The sequence below is a fragment of the Curcuma longa genome, chromosome 1 (genome assembly GCF_044706935.1).
Source record: "Curcuma longa cultivar G26 ecotype Majalengka, Jawa Barat chromosome 1, ITB_CL_G26_1.1, whole genome shotgun sequence".
Classification (NCBI taxonomy): Eukaryota; Viridiplantae; Streptophyta; class Magnoliopsida; order Zingiberales; family Zingiberaceae; genus Curcuma; species Curcuma longa.
This window is the reverse complement of record NC_133861.1, coordinates 7,379,568-7,398,785: the sequence shown is the minus strand read 5'-3', so window position 1 is coordinate 7,398,785 and position 19,218 is coordinate 7,379,568. Positions and strand designations below refer to the sequence as shown.

The 19,218-nt window shown below is 35.9% G+C and overlaps 2 pseudogenes; both read left to right on the top strand.

Annotated features, from left to right (window-relative positions):
* The first annotated feature begins 2,412 nt into the window (after positions 1–2,412).
* On the top strand, positions 2,413–6,130 carry LOC141823452 (glyoxylate/succinic semialdehyde reductase 1-like; annotated as a pseudogene).
* Positions 6,131–13,966: 7,836 nt separating this feature from the next.
* Positions 13,967–16,493, top strand: LOC141823443 (uncharacterized; annotated as a pseudogene).
* Positions 16,494–19,218: the final 2,725 nt, after the last annotated feature.

The following is a 19,218-nucleotide window of genomic DNA, read 5'->3' as shown; positions in this document are numbered from 1 at the left end:
AGTGTACGAAGCTCTCAGGGGCGGCTCAAGCCTACAGAGGGCCCTAGGCGAATTTTTTTTTAAAAATAATTATTATTATTTTAAAAAATTTTCTTTCACCCTTTTTTATTCGGACTTGAGACCGACAATGGTGAGTTTAAATTTTTTTAAAAATAAATTAAAATATTAATTTTAAAAATAAATTTTTTATATAAAATTAAATTTTCTTACATTTTAGAAGCAAAATTATTAATTAAATTTTCATATTCAAATTTTAATAATAAATTTTTTTCAATTGATAACATTTCTAAATTATTTAATCTTTCTTGAGACATAGTTGAACGTAAATAAGACTTTATTAATTTTAATTTTGAAAAACTTCTTTCTGCTGAAGCTACACTAACAGGTATGGTCAGTAATATTCTATAAACTATCCATGCATTAAGAAAAAAATTTAATTTTTTAATAAAATTTAATACTTCAAGTGCTGTTTTTAATTCTGGATTTATTATTTCATTTAAATTTTCAATTATATTATTTTCTGAGTTTTGATTTTTATTATTAATAACAAATTTATCAAGTGTGCATTTTTGAGATTCATTAAATTCTTCTATTTTTCTTTTTTTTTCATACGTTTTATATATCCAGAATTATATTTTTTAGCCATATTTATATTCAAATAATAATAATAAAAATATAATTTTCTACTATTTTATGGAAATAAAAATATTTTAGAATTAAATAATAATACAATCTAATTTATGCGTAGCAAAAAGGAACAGATTCACAAAGGGAGTGCTGGTGCTTACCACTTTTCTTCGGTCCTGCTCTTCTTCAACCGCGACGAGCCGACGAGGTCTAGCGAAGGGGCCTTAATTTTGTGTACTTTCTTTAGCTTCCATGTCTTAAAAAATAAGCCCTCAAAACTTCCAACTTTCTAAAAACTTTTCACCCTAAAGAAACACATACATTAATCATTAATCAGATACATTAATTTTCACCCTAAAAAATTATTTAAGGGGCAGAAGAAAGATCAATTTATAATATTTTATTTACATATTCTATCAATATATATTTATTTCTTAATTCAATTCGTTCATGAACATGAAAACTATATTTTCATTCCATTTTTCAATCAGAATTATCTCGTCATTGATCAAATTAAATGAAGTAATTAGTCTGATTGTTTAATCATCAAAAGATGTCAGTAATTTAATGATGAAATAAATCATAATAATATAAGTCATTTGATAAAATAATAAAGATCATTTAATAAAAAAATCATTACTCACCGGCAAAGGCGAGAAGGCCGAAGGGTTAGGGCGGGCACGAAGGCGAAGGGCGCGCAGGGCCGGCTGAAGGCAAAGGGCGCGCAAGGCCGGCTGAAGGCGAAGGCGTAGGGTCGGCACTCGGCCGAAGGCGAAGGCGCACTGGCGCAGGGTCGGGGTCGTCGGGCGAAGGGTGCACAGGGCCGGGCAAAGCTGCGAAGCCGTGAAGGCGCAGGGCCGGCTAGCCGGGCGAAGGGTGCGCAGGGCCGGGTGAAGGCGAAGGCGACGGCGCAGGGCCAGGCGAAGGGCTCGCAAGGCAGGGCTGGGCGAAGGCGCAGGCCGCAGGGCGGAGCGAAGGCGAAGGCGAACGGCGACTTGGAAATTTCGGTTCAAATCGGGGATTCAGATTTCAAAACGGAAAGAAGGTGAACGATTTTTAGGATTTTTTGGGCGTTTTAAGGGGTTTTCGGAACTCTAATCGATTAAACCGATTAATAAACTTTTTTTAATATTTTTTATTTTTTAATATATATATTGATATATTCAAAGTTGGGCCCTAATTAAAATGGGGCCCTAGGCATAGGCCAGTGCCTAGAGCCGGCCTGGAAGCTCTCCAAGGTATGGCATGATGATAAATAATAATATTTTTTTAAAAAATTAAAATTTAAAATTCATAAAGTGTATATATATGTAATATTTGAATAACTAATAATATTGAAATATTACGTCAGCAATTTCATTTTCTAGATATCTGATATTAAAAAATTACATTACATTTTGGGTGTCATGTTACAGCCATAATAAAATGTCAGATCGGATACAGCCTTTGTCGTATCTGATTGGTTGGTTGCTAAGTTAGAATACCCGCTTACTCTGCCGGCCTCTGCCTATTTCTATGCACCAAGTGTAGTCCTCCAGCGGGCCCACGCCTTGTCACCTTCGCCACGGTGGTGCCCTTTGCCAACTGTCAATCATCCAATGGCCACTATCTTTTATTTTTTATTTAATTTTATTTAAGAGGTTCAGCTCCGCCACGGTGGTCCCTCGGCCATCTTCCAATCATCCAATGGCCGCTATCGCAATGAGAATGACGAATCGATTCCATAAATAGCCTTTTTTTTATTTTTTTAAATATTTTTTAATCACATCCTACTGCTATCCGCTAACCACGAAGAAACAAAGCGGCCGGCGTGAGTTTCAGTGGATCCGGTTGATTGGGGGCAGAACTCGAGATCCGAAGCAGAGCAGCGAGGAAGGCGACAGAGTCAAGAATGGAGGTGGGATTCCTGGGTCTAGGAATCATGGGCAAAGCCATGGCTGTCAACCTCCTCCGTCACGGATACAGTGTCACCGTCTGGAATCGGACCCTCTCCAAGGTCGATTTCACTCTTCTTCTTCTTCATCCTACCTTCCCTTTCTAGTTCCCCGATCATCCTTCTATCTGTAGAACTTTGCCTTTCTTTTTTTTTTTTTCACTTCCCATTTTGCTTCTGTGGTTGTTTTTTCGTGAGATTGCTTGTTGAAAGGGAAATGGCAGTTGTTCAATCTGCTGATGAAGGATTTATGAATAGCAGTTAGGGTTGTTAATTATTGATTGTCTGTCCTTGAAGAGGGATTTTATATGAGATGGAGATTATGTGGGGTTTTAAAAGGCGAGCACTCTGGAGTCCAATGGACGGCGCTCCCTTCCAAGGGTGCCGGGGCAAGGCCTTCAGAGGCTTTCCTGACTTGCCGACTCGACTAGTTTCAGTCAAATTGATGCTCGACTGATCCGACCTTAATGACGAGGTGTAACCTTTCTGACGATTCCCAACCCTGAACTTCTCGATGATGCCAATGAATCTTGTTGCAACTCGACATATTCGAGATTTGTTAAGTATGTCTACTTTAAATTCTGGTGTTGGGCCCCCGTAGCTAGTTGAGACAAAATCATTATGGCTTTGGCGATTGACATCTTTTAGGAAGAGGGGGAGAAAGATGGATGGGACAAAGAAGAGACAACAACAACAAAAGAGAGAGAGAGAGAGAGAAAGAAGAGAAGGATTAAGAAGAAGGAGAGCGTCTTGAAATAAAAAATTGGAAAAGATAATATGGTCAGCGTCGAACAGTTATCTAGTCACTGTTGAACCCCCATGTTAACTAAGGCTGTTGATGCTGACATAGGAGCAGAAAGGCTGCGAATAAGATTTTAAAGCATATCAATATCAATAACTGTTCTTTGTGTGACAATGAACATGTACAAGCTTGATAATCCGTTCAATCTTTGATCTAATTTCTTCTTGATCTTACACCTTCATATTCTACTAGTTCTTCTTGTTTCTTTCTTTCACTATGTGTTGGTGATTGTTAATAATCAGTGCTAACAATTGTAGCAACAAGAATTGCATCCTGATAATCTTTTTTATTGTTTTAAAATGCAGCCTACGCCACTGTATTGAGAAAGCAATGCGGGCTAGGTGGTTTGTTTAAGTGGTTTAACAGCCTAGGCATTTTAGACAATTGACAAGATCACATATAAGCTATGTAGTCTCTTTACATGGTTAAAGTGCTGAAACGAGCCTAACAATAGCCTATATGGGTTAGGCAGGCTGTCTATGCGTGAAAAAGGAAAACTATTTTGGTTAATTTTATAATGAAGAATTTAATGACAATAAAGAAGATTTATGTGGTGATTGTGACATACTAACTTGTAAGTATTATATGAAAATTTTATTTTGCAAGCGATAAATAGATATGAATTATAAGCATGTGACTACTAGATATGACCTATTCTTCATAGTTATATATATGTTTACATTGTATGAGTTATATATATTTTACTTGACCACCTATTCTCTCATATATAGTCCTGCATACTGCATATGCACTATGGGGGGCTGATTGTCAGTCACTTGAAACCACTTTCTAATACCTTTGTTTGTATTGGTAAACTTGAGTTTGTAGTTTAGTGTATTTACATCAATCTAGGACACATTTATATGAGAAAGTATAAGTTAGAAATCACATTGATTTGTGAACCCCCTCATAAAACCATTCTCATGTAGCTTTTGATTTGAGGATGTGACAATTGCAGTTCTTTTTAGTTTAATCCTTTTCAATTAACTATTTCATTATTTTAAAAATAAAAATTGTCTATAGTTGATTTTTTGTATTAGCTAGGAATTGAAATATCATATTGAGCTGGTCAAAACGGGCGAAACATTTCATTTCACCCACCGCCCGACATCGACATGACCTGACACTAGGGTCGCCCAACCCCGCGGTCGTGCCAAGGTCGTGTTGTGTTGGTAAAACAGGGGTTTTTTAATTAAAATTGAATTTTGGTTGATTAACTTAATCAACTCTTAACTAAGATAGGGATAATTCAAAGAGGCTTAATTAAACCCTAATAAAAATATCTAATTAATTATATATTTTATTTATTTTAATTTTAAGAATATATAATAATTTTTTTATTTATTTATCTCTTAATTATGTTATTATTTTTTAATGAATCCAATCAACCCCTAACTTAAATAAATAATTAAACATATTTCCTGAAATTTTAATTAAATTATCCTATTAAAATATATAAAAATTGATTTAAAATTAAAAAAAAATTAATAAAAATTAATAAAATTTAATAAAATTTTGTATATTCCTAAAATCCTTTGCAAGGGCCACGGTGTCGCGACAACTTCCACGGGTCATTGCAGCCGTGATTTTTTTTTATTTTTTTGTATAGTTAATTTTTTATTTTTTAAATATATATTTTTTATAAATAAACTATTATTAATAGTTATAAAATATTAAAAATTATTTCAAAATTTTTAAATAATTTTAAATTTTAATAAATATTTTATAAAATAATTTAAAATTTTAAAATTAAATATAAATTTAAACAATCTAAAATTTTAAAGAAAATATAATTCTTAAACATTTCAAATAAAATTTTTTAAATTAAAAATTTACAAATACATTCAAAAAAATAATTTAAGATTTTCAAATAATTTTATAATTATTTTTAACCTTTCAAATGATTTTATAATTTTAAATTTAATTTTTAATTTTAAAAATTATTTATTTTTTAAAAATAAATTTTATAATAATTTAATAGACATTATCTTATGAGAAAATATTGAAATATAAATTCAACATTTCAACATATAAAGCATATTTAATAATCAAATATTAATAAAATTAATATACAATTATATTTAAAATTTTTAAAAAATATCGAAACTATATCGGCATGACACGACACAATACGATACTGAAACCGTCTCGTTCCAGTCTGGGAACGAAACCTTGACGTGGGTCAAGATTTTAAACCTTAGCGTTAGCTTATTTCTCCTTTTGATATTACCAACAAGATTAATTCAACTTTTAGTTGGCTTGACTATGTGAACCTATAATACCTCCTTGAGATTTGTCTAACTTTTCACTTTGCTAACAACTGCAGTGTGAGGAGCTAGTGGCAAAAGGTGCTTCTATTGGGAAGACTCCTGCACTTGTTGTTAACAAGTGCAAGTACACATTTGCCATGCTATCTGATCCTAGTGCAGCTCTCTCGGTTAGTGAGTAACTAAATTAACTTTGTGTACCATCTCTAAGTTTTGTTATTACCAATTGCTTTATATTCAGGTTGTTTTTGACAAAGATGGGGTGCTTGACAATTTTCCACAGGAAAAGGATACATAGATATGTCTACAGTTGATGCAGATACTTCATCAAAGATCAGTGAGGTTTATACTGTTAACTTTCTTGTTTTAGTTATTTGTAGTTTCCTCTTTCTTTTCTCTTGATTGTGCGCTTTGGATTAGTTTGCTTTGTTAATTTACAGTAGTTATTTTAGTCCCTTTTAACAGGCAATTGGTGACCTTGTGATGCAACACCATAATTGAACTCCAAACTCACAAGCAATTAGGATGAAATTGATGAAGTACGAGGATAACTATCACACACAGAAGAAAAATCTCATGAAAAAATTATAAGAGGAACTTTTATATTAATGGTAAACAAAACATTGAGACAACACCACTTTTATAAACTGAACCCTAGCTAAGAATGAACTAAAAGAAGGTGTTGATGCTCCCTTATAGACCACTATTAGGGAATAAAAACCTATATGTTTTCTAAATAACATGATTCATGCTAAAGAGTCTTGAGATTAGCCAAACTACATTATCATATATTTTAAAATGTAAAGATTAGGATGACTAAGATGAATGTGAATTTAAAGTAGTAATAAGGCCACCAAAGAGAAAAAGACAATACAAAGCACTTTTTAGTAGTGTAATTATGAGACTCATGTGTCATGCCAATCACATTTGTCCTTGAATTTTGTATGACAATAGAACTAATATTGAACATTACAATACAATTCAAGGATTTTGGAGCTTGCTATGAGCAATAAATCCAATGGAAATTCAAGTCTAGGGAATTTATTATAGCCCAACTACTATAGTAAATTCGGATTAGTCTACAATAGCCTTTGGGGCTATTTATCTCCTCTGCGTAATTTACTAGATTTTTGGGGGGTGAAATTGCGTAATTTACTAGATTTTTGGGGAACTTATATTATATACAGGCGGATTAGTCTACAATAGCCTTTGGGCTATTTATCTCCCCAATATATAGTAAGGGTAATTTACTAGATTTTTGGGGAGAATTTATATTTATTTTGGCCAAAGGAGATAAATAGCCCCAAAGGCCCTACATTCATAATATTAAGTTCTAATCCGCCTGTATATAATATAAGTACCTCTGCTATGCAGAGTAGAGAAATAGCCAAAGGGGCTATTTACGACTAATCCGAATTTACCTAAAATAAATAGAAGGGAGATAAATAGCCCCTTTGGCCCTGCATTCATAATATAAGTTCTAATCCGCCTGTATATAATATAAGTTCCTCTGCTACCCCTGTATATATATTGGGCAGATAAATAGCCAAAGGGGCTATTTACGAAATTTATTTTTATTTTTTAGGCCCTAAAATAAATATAAATTCCGAGAAATGCAGGCCTAATATAAAAGTAAATTGAGCCAAAGGAGATAAATAGCCCCTTTGGCCCTACATTCATAATATTAAGTTCTAATCCGCCTGTATATAATATAAGTACCTCTGCTACAATTTACTAGTTTGGGGCCTAATATAAAAGTCAATTATAGCCAAAGGGGCTATTTACGACTAAAGGAGAGAAATAGCCCCAAGAAGATAAATAGCCCCTTTGGCGTAGACTAACTGTATATAATATAAGATAAGTACCTCTGCTACGCAGAGGCATATAAATAGCCAAAGGGGCTATTTACGACTAAGTAGACTAATCCGCCTGTATATAATATAAGTTCCTCTGCTATGCAGAGTAGATAAATAGCCTTTGGGGCTATTTACGACTAAGCCTAAAATAAATAGAAATTCCGAAGGGCTATAATAAATTCCCAAAGGAGATAAATAGCCCCTTTGGCCCTGCATTCATAATATAAGTTCTAATCCGCCTGTATATAATATAAGTTCCTCTGCTACCCCTGTATATATATTGGGCAGATAAATAGCCAAAGGGGCTATTTACGACTAAGCCCTATAAAATAAATTCCGCCATACTATAATATAAGTTCAAATATATAGTGGGGCCGCCTTACTATAATATAAGTTCCTCTGCTATGCAAGGAGATAAATAGCCCCAAAGGTGTAGACTAATCCGCCTGTATATAATATAAGTTCCTCTGCTACCCCTTACTAGATATTGGGGAGAGAAATAGCCTTTGGGGCTATTTACGACTAAAGGAGATAAATAGCCCCTTTGGCGTAGACTAACTGTATATAATATAAGATAAGTACCTCTGCTACGCCTCTTTGAGTCGAAAATAGACCCAAAGGCTAAGGAGATAAATAGCCCCAAGAAGATAAATAGCCCCAAGAAGATAAATAGCCCCTTTGGCCCTACCTGTATATAATATAAGTTCTAATCAGCCTGTATATAATATAAGATAAGTACCTCTGCTACGCAGAGGCATATAAATAGCCAAAGGGGCTATTTACGACTAAGTAGACTAACTGTATATAATATAAGAGTTGTACCTCGGCTACGCAGAGGCATATAAATAGCCAAAGGAGATAAATAGCCCAAAAGGCGTAGACTAATCCGCCTTACTATAATATAAAGACCTCAGCTATGCTGAGTAGAGAAATAGCCTTTGGGGCTATTTACGACTAATCCTCTATTTACGACTAAGTAGACTAACTGTATATAATATAAGAGTTGTACCTCTGCCACAACTTACTATATTTTTGGGGCATATAAATAGCCTTTGGGTCTATTTTCGACTCACAAAGAGGCATAGCAGAGGTCTTTCTATTTTAGTAAGATGGTTTATTCTACTTAGTCTACAATAGCCCCTTTGGCTAAGGAGATAAATAGCCCCAAGAAGTAAATAGCACCAAAGGCCCCCCATAACATTAAGTTAAGTTCTAATCTGCCTGTATATAATATAAAGACCTCAGCTATGCTGAGTAGAAGAAATAGCCTTTGGGGCTATTTACGACTAAGTAGACTAATCCTACTAAATATAAGATAAGTACCTCTGCCACAACTTACTATATTTTTGGGGCATATAAATAGCCTTTGGGTCTATTTTCGACTCAAAGAGGCATAGCAGAGGTACAACTCTTATATTATATACAGTTAGAACTTAACTTAATATTATGGTAAATTCGGATTAGTCGTAAATAGCCTTTGGGTCTATTTTCGACTCACAAAGAGGCATAGCAGAGATATTTCTATTTTAGTAAGATGGTTTATTCTACTTAGTCTACAATAGCCCCTTTGGCTAAGGAGATAAATAGCCCCAAGAAGTAAATAGCACCAAAGGCCCCCCATAACATTAAGTTAAGTTCTAATCTGCCTGTATATAATATAAAGACCTCAGCTATGCTGAGTAGAAGAAATAGCCTTTGGGGCTATTTACGACTAAGTAGACTAATCCTACTAAATATAAGATAAGTACCTCTGCCACAACTTACTATATTTTTGGGGCATATAAATAGCCTTTGGGTCTATTTTCGACTCAAAGAGGCATAGCTGAGGTCTTTATATTATAGTAAGGCAGATTAGAACTTAATATTATGAATGTAGGGCCTTTGGGGCTATTTATCTTCTCGGGGCTATTTATCTCCTTAGCCAAAGGGGCTATTTACGACTAAAGGAGAGAAATTGCCCCAAGAAGATAAATAGCCCCTTTGGCGTAGACTAATCAGCCTGTATATAATATAAGATAAGTACCTCGGCTACGCAGAGGCATATAAATAGCCAAAGGGGCTATTTACGACTAAGTAGACTAACTGTATATAATATAAGATAAGTACCTCTGCTACGCAGAGGCATATAAATAGCCTTTGGGGCTATTTACGACTAAGCCTAAAATCAATATAAAGGAGATATTTACCTAAAATAAATAGAAAGGAGATATTTACCTAAAATAAATATAAAGGAGATATTTACCTAAAATAAATAGAAATTCCGAAGGGCTATAATATAAGTTCAAATATATATACAGGGCCGACGACTATCCGATGGCCATGTTAGACTGGTGCTGAGAGGGACGAGCTTTCAGTTTTTTCACTTACAATAGAGCTAAATTCAATTCGAGCGACAGACGTGGGTTTCGTGAAAAAGAACCGCTCAGCTGACCAGAGGACAAGATCTTTTCACGCACAAAGAAGTGAGACCAATGGCGATGTGCTTACGAACGACTTGAGGTAGGGCAGAGCACAGCGTGTGGAGACTATCCTCATCCATCTTATGTAATAGTAAGTTGCTTCATGGTCAAATCCTTCCATGTGCTGTTTGAGAAAGAATGTCGTAAAGCTCCCAAGCCACTCCAATGAGTGGTGAAGAAAGCGGAAAGAGCCATCACATAAAATGAATCGCGTGTGATCTGACACATTAAGACGAACACTGAGTAGAGTTTTCCAAGAAAGAGACATGCCCCCTGTTTATAAGTGGCCGCCGAAAAAGGAAAAAGATGGGCCATTCTTTATTGTTGTATTAGAGAATCCGCCCATAAGCTTTGCTCATGCATGACGACTTTCTTTCATTGGTTGAGCCTTTTAGATGCCAAAGAACTTGCGAAATCCAACACCACCTAATAGGCTGAGATAGGTTAGACCATGAGATCAAGTGGTTTTGATCTTGCCCATCGTATCTCCCCAAAAGAAAGTTGGCAAATAAGGATTCAAGCCTGCACCGATCGTGGGGGAGTAGAACCAGCCAATCAATAGATAGGGGCCAGGACATGCTTAAAAAAGGTAATACGAAAACCGGGACCCCGAGCTTTTTAGCTCTAATTGGCATCTTGGCTTCCATACCGGGAGAGGCACGAGCTAATCTTTGACGGAAGGTAATGCCATTCTACTAAAACACTATTGAAGCAGACGAAAGCCTACGTGCTAATAGTCACGGCCGAGTGATAACGACGGGGTTCTGGTCGGGGTTTTCACCAGGCAGCACCTACCCAGTTATATTAACTCATGAGGATGGTTAGTGAAGATTCACTGCTCCTCTACTCCTCCCCAGGAGAAAGAAGGTCCGGCCTATCTATATTCCTTGATCGCCCTCCCCTTTACGTGACTTAATAGGGCTCAATTCCACCTTTTTCTCACTTAACAATGGATCGATAGAAGGTCCCGTCTCAACGTCTACCCGTCGAATTTAATCGAATAAGACAGGTGCAAAAAACTTAAACGCTCGTCCCTTATGCTGAGCTAATGAGGGTCAACATTCCTGTAGTGCCGTGGTGCCGAACCCGAACTCCTGCATTCAACTTTCACCATGAAGAACTGGTGCCTGCTTATTCAAGGTTGGATCCCGAGTCCCCGTCGTTTCACTCGGCCCTCTTTTCCATTTGAGTTTTTCAAATTGACCTCATTCTACTTGAACGTTGACGTTCCGCCTAAATGTGCCAGAGCGAGTGAAAGGCAAGCCTACCCACGGTCTTAACTTGCCATCCCCAACTAATCTGCTAGCAGCCCATTCGAGTTCCGCTTGGAAACAACTTATTTTTTTGTTGCCCTTAATAAGAGAATTTTCCAGAGCCAAGCCCTCCGTTTGAAACTCCCATATTCTACTGGAGTCAAAATTCTTGCATCTTGGGCCAAGACCCTATTCCTTAGCTTAATGAGTTTCCATGCATCTTTCATATCCGGGGATGTGGGAATTTAGAGATGCCATCCATCTACACGACACGATTTAAGCAAAGAGTAGAGAGAGCTAAGCTATCATACAAACTCAAAAGATATTAAAAAGCCTAGCGTAGGCCGTCTAAATAAATCTTTTCTTTGTCAAATGGGAAGTTCTCTATTTGTATTTGAAAAACCTGCATTGACTGGAAGGACTGCGTTGTGGCAATTCCTTTTTTATGAATTGGATAGGATAGATAATAAGAACCTATGTTAGCCATAAGTAAATAAAGGGGCAAGCAGTGGCCAATCACCCGGCTTCGCACCCATTGCCGGAGCCGCTCAGAACTCCTTTTCCCGATTCAGAGATCTTCTTTGTCACAGAAGAAAAAGCGCCGATGTCTGATGACTGGACGATCTATTTTGATGGCACTATGAATAAAGACGGAAGCGGTGTAGGAGTTGTGCTTATATCGCCAGAGATGACCAGGATCCCATTGGCCTGAAAGTAGAGTTTCCCATGTACGTACGAACAATGTCGCTTAATACGAAGCTTGCATTGCTGGCCTGAGAGCAGCAAAAGAGCTATCAGGAAAGCTCAAGTAATTGGAGATTCCTTCTTGGTAATAAGCCTTAGGGGAGCGGGCAGGGCAAATGGAGATTGGAGAACGAAATCTAAAAAGCTTATATCAGATCATGAGTACTTAGAAAAGCTCATGGAGAAAGAAGACTATCTCCCGAGGTCGCTGAGCTGAAAGCCATTTTGATTGAACAAAAAAACCCTGTTATAAGATTGAAAGAGAGCCACAGTCCGATGGGCTCCCCATGTAAACAGACTTAATTAAGTACTTAATTAATAGAGGATCGCACATTCCCTGAGTACGCAACAGCTAATGCCCGACATACCATACGGAGGTTAGCTACGCTTGAGTATGTGGGGTAATTTTCAATTTGAAACACTCAATCTGACGTCTTACTGAGGTGTCTTCATGAGTCTGAAGTCCAGAAAGTTAAGAAAGAAATCCATGATTTCATTTTCGGAGCGCATGTAAGTGGGCTAATGATGGAACAAATTCTAAAGCAAGGATCTTACTGGTCAACGATGGAGACTGATTGCTGCCAACAAAGGTGAGGGACGAGACGGGTAGACGTGCTCGCCCCTGACTTACTTGAAACTTTAAAAAAAAGTCTCATACTTATTTTCAACTTGAAAAAGAAAGTCTCATCAATCTTAGTCGCCCCTGACTTGACTTTAGATTTAGAGTGAGCCCCTTCGGTTGTCCCTCTCTTTCCAAGGTCAATGACTTTCTCTTTCATTGCGATCATTCCCAAGGTTTAAAGTGCTTCGTATTTATCTGATTACAGGCCGATTTGTTTTTTCACTTTCTTTCTCTTATCAAAGATTAGATTATGGTTTCAAGGCTGGGCACCATGCTTCCTACACTTATTTCAGATGAACAGAGCGCATTTGTCAAAGGAAGGCTCGTTTAGAGACAACATTATTTTGGCGTAGTTCATGATATCGGACGAGCGGAAAGAATCTGATTCTGAAGCTTGATATGGCCAAAGCATATGACCGCCTTGAGTTTCATTCTTTATATGTTGTGTTATCGCGATTTGGATTCTCTGCACAATGGATCAACCTAGTCAAGGGGATGCTTGACAATTGCTGGTTTTCGCGGGTCTGGATTGTGTAAATCTTCAAGAGGCCTCCGGCAAGTGGATCCACTTGCACCGTCTTTGTTTATTTTATTCTCGCGGAGGAAGGAGGTAGAGGAAAATCTCAAAAGAGAAGCTTCTAAGAAGTTCATGCTCTCCAAGAAGCTGTCCAAGAGTTTATCATTGACTGCTGATGTAATTCTTTTTTTTTTACAAATGTAAGCTATCTCTAAGAGTTCTATTGGCTTTCTTATCTTCTGGCATCGGGTTAGCTTGTAAATCGTTTGAAGAGTAGTTTGACACGTCACCCATCGGTTACAGAAGGAAGCAACTAAACTCAGAAAGTCAAGATGTGCACGGGTTTTGGTGAGAAGTCCTATCCTATGTTGTACCTTGGAGTCCTGAAACTTCGGCTGGCAGTTCTCACGTCGCCCCGTCGTTCTCACTCCACGTCGCTATCGCAGGAAACTTACTTTTATATTAGGCCCAAAAATATAGCCAATATATATACAGGGGGATTAGAACTTAATATTATGAAATACACCACCTAAAATAAATATAAGTTGCTATAATTTTTAGTCGTAAATAGCCTTTGGGGCTATTTATCTCCTCTGCTACGCCCCTTACTATATATTTGGCGATCGGATTAGTCTACAATAGCCTTTGGGGCTATTTAAATTATCAATACTCATATCTATTTCCAAATATGTCGTTTCCTCCACAGAATCTTCAAAATTTCTGAAGTTTTGAAAATTCTATGAATCATCCGAATTATGCCCCTCGAAGTTCATATCAACCGCTTCCAGCCAAATATTGACAAAATATGAGCCATCTATATTTCACACTGTCAGTTGTTCATAGATATGGTACCCCACACACAATTGATATATCTTTCACTCCTCCGATGTTGAATGAACCTGCAACTCCAACTTTTGTCCCAAAGACTCAACTTTCTGACTGGAAATCCCCAATTGAGGTGGTCAATTTTGAAAAAGTGATTTCAAATGCTGAGGGTACAAGAAAGCATTCAAATTGGACAAAGGTTGAAGATGAGGTCTTAGCGAGAAGTTTTATCACTATCAGCAATGATCCAATAATCAACAATGATCAAAAGGCGAATGCTTTTTGGGGACGTGTTGCAAGCTACTACAATGAGAATCGTCCCTCAGGTTAAACACCAGAAGTGCAAATGTTATACGATCACATTGGCACAATACAATCCAAAAGAAGGTATATCAATTCAATACAAATTACAATAGTATTTATAATTCATATCGAAGTGGTTACAGTGACAAAAATATATATTAAGGTTTGCGTACGAAAAATATCAATTCAAAAACAATGTCGTTGTATTCAATCTTGAGCATGTGTGAAGAATTATCAAAGATCGTCCAATATTTACTCCACAGTCTACTGGTCACTTTGTGGCCACAAAGAAGACGAGGATCTCAGAGTCGGGAGTAAGCAACACCTCTTTCAACCAAGAAGTGAGTATAGACTTGGATGATGAAGATACTCGTCCAATAGGACAGAAGGCAACAAAAAAAAGGGAAAAGACAAAATAAAATCGACCATGAAGGATCTAGCAATAATCTACAATAATATTTTCGCAAAGTTCACTGAGTACATAAGCATGAAGAAGTTCGAAGTCGATCTGAACCAAAACAACTCGAAGTAGAGGAGATTAAGGCAAAAGCTACGCTGTCCAAATCTGAAACTAAGAATCGTCACTTGAAGTTGAAGGAGTACAAAATATTGAATAAAGACACCTCACAGATAACAAAGAAGCAGCTTATCATACATGAATATCTATTCCAGGATATTAGATCGAGATAGAATATCTAAATTGTTTACTCAAGATTCATTTTCTAGTATTATTATATTTTTGATGTATTGTAATTTTTAATTATTGTATTTCTCATTTTGATTAATATGATTTTCAATTATTATAATTTTACAAAATAGTTATTGTAAACTAGCTGTTGCAACTAGCCGTTGCAAACTAACCGTTCCAACTAGCCGTTGCATGAGAAAAACAATATATATAGACACATTGTGCTACGAGATTTTCATTCGACTATCATACCATTTCTTAAACACATAAACTAAAACATGTTTCCTTCAAAAATATTTCATTATACAGGTAGCTCTAGCTCAAGTTCCAGCTCGACAAGCGAAGACAAAATCCATGTTGAAATCGATAAACAAGTTTATGATCCGGGTGAAAAACTGATGTCATTGGTTCTTCAACAACATCAACAACTTATGGAAGCATATCAAATGAGGGACACACGCAAAAGAAGAAGATTCATCCAAAAAAATTGTGAAGCCGGGCATGAGAGGCTCGTCAATGATTATTTCTCTATAAATCCGGTGTATCATAATGAAATATTTCGAAGAGAATTTCGAATGCGAGGAGAGTTATTCCTCCGCATAGTGAATGCATTAGAGAATCATTCAGCGCTTTTTCAACATAGGAACAATGTTATGCGAAGAAAAGGATTGACACCACTACAAAAATGTACCGCTACAATTCGTCAACTAGCATATGGAGTCCTCGCCGACCATCTTGACGAGTACCGACGTTTAGGTGAATCAATTACCATCAGGTGTCTTTTGAAGTTTTGCAAATATGTGGTTGAAATATTTGGTGATAGGTACTTGAGAAGGCTAAATGCTGATGATGTTCAACGTCTTCTTCAAATGTATGATAAGAGACACGGCTTCCCTGGCATTTTGGATAGTTTTGATTGCATGCACTGGAAATGAAAAAATTATCCAATTGCTTGAAAATGTCAATTTAAAAGGACATGGGTCACCAACAATCGTACTTGAAGCAGTCGGATCTCATGACTTGTGGATATGACATACATTCTTTGGAATCACCGATTCATATAACGATATTTATGTGTTATATGAATCTCCTATATTCAATAATATCTTGCAAGGAAAAACTCAGGAGATTAATTTCACGGTGAACGACACTGCATATATGAAGGGTTATTATCTAACAGATGGAATATATCCAAAGTGGGCTACTTTCGTTAAGGTTTTTCCTTACTCGGAATATCCCAAGAGGAAGTTGTTTAAGGAAAGACAATAGTATGCAAGAAAAGATATCGAATGGGCATTTGGGGTGCTATAATCTCGATGGGCGATTGTTAAAAATCTAGCTCGTTATTGGTATAGGAAAAAGTTAAAACAAATCATGTTAGCATGCATTATTTTGATACTCATGATTGTTGAGAATGAGAAAGCTCACGTGATAAATTGGTACAATAATGAAGATGACGAATCTGCACAACCTATCTATGGCTCAAATCAAGAATTTTAGAATTATCTTCGGACAAATTCTAAACTACGTGACACTCAAATTCATCAGCACCCACTTAGTTGAGTATATTTGGAGGCAATACAATAATAATCCATGATTTAGTATTTCATCTGTTATTTTTAATTTCATCATAATATGATTTATTTTAAGTTATTGTTGTATTTTAATTTTATAATTACATACCAATTTTAAATAAATTTTATTTTTTCAACTTTATAATTTTAGCCGTTTATTAATTATCATAAGACACATCCACTTTTTAATATTATTTTTTAAAAATAATAAAATTATTATTTTAAAAATAAGATTATTATTAAAAATAATAATTTTAATTTTAATATTTTAAAATATATTTATTTAATATATATAATTTTATGATGATTGAGTGGATAGTAGGATTGTAAATAATAAATTTTAATGTTAAAAGAAATATGAGTGAAAGTGATATGTTATTATAATGAATATGTGACAGTGAAATCCATGCTCTTTAATAAGGTGAAGGATATTATAATAAGGATGCATTGCAAATGCTCTTATATGCGACATTTAACTTTTGCAATTATCCAGGCAAAAGTGTGACCGGAGGGCATTATCTTAGTTCATTGTTGAATCGATGTGATGACGTTGATTTAAAGAAAAATCAATTTCTTGACCATTCTCAAAAGAACAACTAATGATTAATGAATAGTGTTAACCAAAAAGAAAGATCACAAGTTTCTTATATGCGGCATTTAACTTTTGCAATTATCCAGGCAAAAGTGTGCTCTACTATGAAACAAACGAATATTAGCATGATCAACATAAACAAACGAATATCCAGGCAAAGAAGAGGATGATAACTCAGCATCACTTAAATAACATGTAAATTGTAACTTTAAAATGGGTCTGTGTTCCCCATGCTTTGCATACATGTGGAGGGTTGCATTTGTAAGACATGGGCAACATGATTAATCTCACCACTATTCATATCAGGATGATAAGAACCATCATACTTCTTGTTGCTTTATACAATTGTAATGGGTACAAAATACAAACTAACCTTAATAGATTACACATTTAGGAACACTGGTAATACAATCAAATTTGTCATGGCATGACCTGAGAGTAGGGTGTCTTGTGATTGTCTCTAAGAAAAAAATAATCACTCCTAGGTTAGGCTTGGCAGAACCCACAAACCAACTTGTGAGAGGAATATAGGCATATATTCAATGTTTAGCTAACAAGTTTATGAATAAGTGGTCAAACAATCAAAGTTTGCGTGCATAAACACAAAAGTATTCAGATATGAATATATCTTTTTTAAAGAAAATCATCCCCAAGTACCCTTGTTGTATCTTATAAATCTAGATCAAGGCCGATCTGAGTGGGATACATGGTTCTAATCCAAGGCTAAAGCTCCAAAAGAACACAAACCTGAGCAATTCGACAGTTAATTATGAAATGACATGATCAAATTCATGCAAAGCATGTTAGCAGGTATATTGCCCTCCAGGACTCATCTCCCAAAACTATAACTAAAGTTGCTAGTGTAGAACACAACACGAAAATGTTACATTAAAAATGAATAGGGATTCTAATTCCATATCCACCCAAAGAAGATCAGCGAGATTTCTGTTTTTTGGGAGAAATAACAATTCAAGATTCAAGAAACTGCAAAGGGAAAGCTGAAAAATGTTGGTTTAACGATTCAAACAAATTAAATAGAAACACGTACGCATATTAATTGAAACTAGAATGCCATTAGACCTGCAAACCTTGCAGCACCCGCCTCCTTCATCAGAAGCGAAAACACTATCTTATGCAAGCAAAACAACGTAAATCTGGTGTAGGTCAAAGATTCCTATTAATTTCACCACCAAAAAAGGCGGTGATTTAGAAATTAGATAAAGAAGATCAAAAACCCTACACGCCCCTTACCATGATCACCGATCGACGAACAAGACCACTTCAGCGATGTCATCTTTCAACAACTCACAATTTCCTAATGGGAAAAATACATACTCGACTCGACGATGAGATTCAAGAAACAAAAAAAAACATAGAGGCGTGTATAGGGAACTCACCGCTTGGGTAGCGAGGCAAGGTTTGCCCTGATCGACGAGCTAGCGATCCAAAGCCAGGAAACTCCAGGCGTTCTCTTCGGCGCCGCCCGTGCCTCCGTCGAAGCGATCGCCCCGACAAAGAGCGATGTCGCTGGCCGGTTGGCAAAGAGAATAGGAAGGAAATCAAGCGTCCGCCCTTTATATACTCCCTATGAAACAGAGATGCTTCTAGTACATTCTCGATATATTATTTTATTATTTATCATTCTCTCGATATAAAATTATTATTATTTTTCATTCTATTAAAGATTAACTTGTAATTATATAGATTTGAGCATATATTACATCACATATTACTGAAACTTCTTTCTTTCTAGACCTAATTTATTTATCGGTAAATCAATTATGAATGAAGAAATTAATTAGTCACTCGCTTTTTTTAATAGAAAATTTTAAAAATTTAAAAAAATATATATAATTTAATTTTTTTATTAATTCTTAAATGTTTGGGAAATTATTACGCACTTGTGCTGCACCGGGGCATCACTTATTCAACTGGATACGACCAGATTGTGCCAAGCACGACCCAATCAATCGTGCCCGTCCAAACCGAATCACGGGTAGCCCGAGCCGTTTTACGAGCAATACCAACATTATAATTTTAATATATTATATTATTATATAATATATTAATATTAAAATATTATATATAAAAATAATTTGACCTGCGAGTCCGGCACGCGATGCCTCACCCCACCATTGGCCGCCCACAGAAAGATA